Below are 4,081 nucleotides of genomic sequence, written 5' to 3'. Positions count from 1 at the left end.
AAGGAATATAATGTATTCAGAAAGGTTAAGGGAACCCAAGTAATAAGATCCCAGGTATGATCCCTCAAACAATAAACGAAAACGAAAGTTAAGCGAACCATATAACAGATCAGCGATCATTAGGCAAGTAATTAGGAGTTAATCAAAGAGGTTAGTGATGATGATGTCATCACACCAACAAGAGGAAGACAAGTGTGGGAAGATGTAACACCCCCAAATCCAAGGTCGTGAATTCGGGTTGTTACGATCACTTATTAATTAAATAATTCTCTTTTCACAATATTACTCGACCTTTTATTCAGACTCACACACACACAGGTTATATGCTTGGAAACATTATTAAATAAATCATTTCCACTTATCTACCTGACGGGGCTGGCGCACAAAAAGCCTACGGAACTCACGAGCGTTCCTTACCCGCCGAAGGACCTGATCCATGCTGGTAGTCTGTTGTGATATGATATATAAAAGCAAGGGTGAGCATTAAAGCTCAGCAAGGTATATATCCCCATAATTAAGTATGTAAGGATAAATAAAACCAATAATTATACTTTGTATCTCCAAAGCGTTCTGAAAGTTTATATGCTTATCAAATTTATAAAATTCTCAAAATCAACTACAATAGTATATCCACTGAATACTTGTATTCATCTCCTTCTCAAAATCATTTTATACTCGTACTCATTTTATTTCAAAATCTCAAGATGTTACTCGAACCAAGATTCTCATATGGGTGTGATATATATTCGTCAACATCCCAATTTAAAACTCAGCCTTCTCGGCAGATTTCTCAAATGGATTTGATATATAATCATCAACATCCTTATTTAAACTCAGTCTTATCGGCAGATTTCTCAAATGGATTTGATATATATTCATCAATATCCTTATTTAAAACTCAGCCTTATCGGCTCTCTGTTGTATATTTCACAACAGTTTTTCCAAAATGGAAGAAAGGGACTATACTGGAATAAACCACGTATCGGTGATCAGCCGAATACGAAATTTTCTCTACTAGTAGAAGGAATACAAACCTAGCCGCCTTTGGGCTCATCAAGACACTACACGGTGGTTGCCCATTGCCGTACAAGTCCGAAAGTCAATGGTCACATAGACCATATAACCGTACAATGCGCCACTCCGCGCTTGCATAATGCGCCACTCCGCGCCTGGTCACTGCCCGATACCACTCCATGCCGGGCAGGCCACATTCCAGTCCCAAAACAGTTATATCTTTTGCTCAAAATCCTTTTTCGAAGGAATAGGTCGTTAAAAGTTGACCTGTAAATAAGATGTTTTATTCATCACTTTTAACTGAATTGATCTTTTGGAGTTGTCGGAGTTTTGAATTTAAAATCATTTTCAAATCCCTATCTGTAGTAGGGTGACACATATATTACTCACTTGTTCTTTATTGAACGAGGAAGCAAAACTCTTATGCTTCTAGACTAAGTTCCCTAAGGTTTTGATAGGTTTCAAATGATTAATCTCTTTCAAGAGTTTTGAATAATTTAGAAAGTACCCTTGGGAACTATGTCTATTTTTAAATAAGTTTTTAGAAGTTCAAAGATATTAAATATCTAAGGTCTCATAATAATCTAATAGGGATTCAATGAATTGATAAAATCTTATAAATAAAATATATCTGTATAAGGTTCAATGAATTGATAAAATCTTAAGTACAAAGTATTTCTAATTAAGGTTCAATGAATTAATAAAAAACCTTAAATACAAAATATTTCTGAATAAGGTCCAACGAATGGAGACACCTTAATCAAATAATCAAAACAGGATTTGGTATCCTATAATTGCTCTTTGAATAGTTAAATCTTTATTAAATAATGTGAAATGATTTATAAACTATTCAGTATATTTTTAAATACTTTCTTTATATTTAATAATCCCTTAAGTATCGCTTTATAAAATAATCAATCAAGTAAGGGTGTCCCTTAAATGAATAAACCAATATTTCTCGAAGTTTAAGTCAAAATCTCAATCGTTCGCTTGATATATATATTACGCGAACGTACTTTGTTTATCGAAATAGAAATCTTTCGCGTTCAGCTCTCTCCGGAATTAAATGTTATTAAAATATTTCCGACTCCCATTATCCTATATTATATTTGAAATACGTTTCAATTTCTCATACTCGTGTAAAACGAAATTTGTTTTCGTAAACAATCGCATAATTCGTATGCATTGATATCATAGACAAGCATATATATATTTGAACTGTAAATCATGGCATCAATATCACAACAGTATATATATAGCATGGATAGTATGAGATAGGGTTTCGAAAACTTGCCTCGAGTAATCGAAGTGGTATGGTCTCTGGTGTTTGGTTGGGATCTATAAACAAGAACCAATGGTCTAAGTTAGTACGCGATTAACGTCTCGCTTTTATTAAGCAACTTTCGCAACTACTCAAGTATAATGAATCTCCGATCGTCATATTCTCAACACTTATATTCTCATTTTATAACATGGTCGAGTTTTGAAATCGATCGTTCGCTTTAGAAAGTCCATTTCGAGTTTTAAGCTTGAACGTGAGAAAACGCGCGTCAAAACTAGGTTTTTATGCGTTTCTCGCTTACGCTCTCTTTACCAAAACATTTTTATAAAATCGAAAAATTAATATTTTCTCAAAATTCTTTTTGAACATTCTTCTATACTGTCATATCCATTTTTCATAATTTTTCCAGAATCTCGAAATTATTTTAAGTCCTTCAAAATCACCATGTAAGTGGACTTAAGTGCAGTTGGCTAATCGCAGAAATGTTTTACACTAAAACGACCATAACTCCTAAACCGTAAATCTCCTCATGATGATCTATACATGTATAGAAACTATAAAACAATCTCTATCTAGTAATGGCCAGTGGCTTTCAAATTTTAACAATTTTCATGGCCGAATGTCCTGCAGAAAACAGATCAAGTGCAAGAATGCCCAAACTCAATTTCTACTACTTGATCTTAACACAATCACTACCTATAACCATCATAAACACAAGTACTTCTCAAGATCCACCCACATGAACCTTATATGCTCTATATATTACCACATACATGGATTACAACTCAACATCTCAAGTCTTTAGTAAGAACATAATCAATACAAACTCAAACAAACACAATCCTTTGGATCTTAACACTACAACAAACATAACTCTTAAATTCAACCATAAAACCTTAAAAGGTTGAAAGTTATACCTTCTTGGATACTAGGAAGGTTAGTGCTAGGATGATTGAGGCTTGGTTTGCTTAGAAAACACTTAGAAGGGCTAGATCCTTAAGAAACAAAACAAAGAAACAAGTTAAAATTTCGGAGTTACCTTTCAGCACCTCATTCAAACATTTTTATAAAATTGAAAAAAAATAATTTGAGGCTGAAATTTGGTACGAAGCTTACCCATGATATAGAAAAGCTATGGTAAAAATTTCATGATATTTGAATGCGTATATTTTGAGTTATGAATTTTTCTTTCTCCCTTGCTCAGAAAATCCGAACTGCTGGAATGAAAAATGGGAGAGCTTTAAGTGAGGGAAAAGGGGTTGTTTTCTTTTGTGGCTAAAGTGTGGGAGTGTACAATGAATATATGGGATGTATGCAGCAGATTTGACAATAATTTGGAAAAGGTATGGGTTGGTTTGATTGTGTGGTGAAGTGAGAAAAGGGAGAAGTATGGCTTGTGTACTTGTTTGTCTCCCATCACTATTCAACACTATTCCACTAACTATTCTAGTTAGCTTCTAATCATCTAGTTACACTCCTAAATACTAGTTAGGACTTGGTTATGCATGGCCAACTTGCATGGGATTTAATTTCTCATTCGTTTATTTATCGTAAATGCAATCGTCGTTCCATTCCGATAGTTTCCACGTATAACGACTTGTTTCGTAGCGATTTCTTTTATCGCTTATAATCCTATAACCAATTCCATTCCTTCTCTTGATCATAGAAACACCTTGATATATTATTTATTTCACGTAGTATTCCCGGTTCTACGCCATTCTTTACGGATACGAAAACACGTAGTATAATTGTGAATCTTCGAATTCCGTCGGCTTTTACATTCAG

At 33.9% G+C, this 4,081-nt stretch overlaps 1 long non-coding RNA gene across 1 annotated transcript; it reads right to left on the bottom strand.

Annotated features, from left to right (window-relative positions):
* Positions 1-2,306: 2,306 nt before the first annotated feature.
* LOC141724018 (uncharacterized) lies at positions 2,307-3,757 on the bottom strand. Its single transcript, XR_012576439.1, has 3 exons — positions 3,413-3,757; positions 3,214-3,291; positions 2,307-2,352 (listed from the first exon to the last, which is right to left on the bottom strand). It is a non-coding gene; the product is annotated as an uncharacterized LOC141724018 (long non-coding RNA).
* Between the last annotated feature and the right edge of the window lie 324 nt (positions 3,758-4,081).

This window comes from Apium graveolens, chromosome 5 (genome assembly GCF_009905375.1).
Source record: "Apium graveolens cultivar Ventura chromosome 5, ASM990537v1, whole genome shotgun sequence".
NCBI lineage: Eukaryota > Viridiplantae > Streptophyta > Magnoliopsida > Apiales > Apiaceae > Apium > Apium graveolens.
The sequence above is the reverse complement of the archived record's forward strand: the minus strand, read 5'-3'. Positions and strand labels throughout refer to the sequence as shown.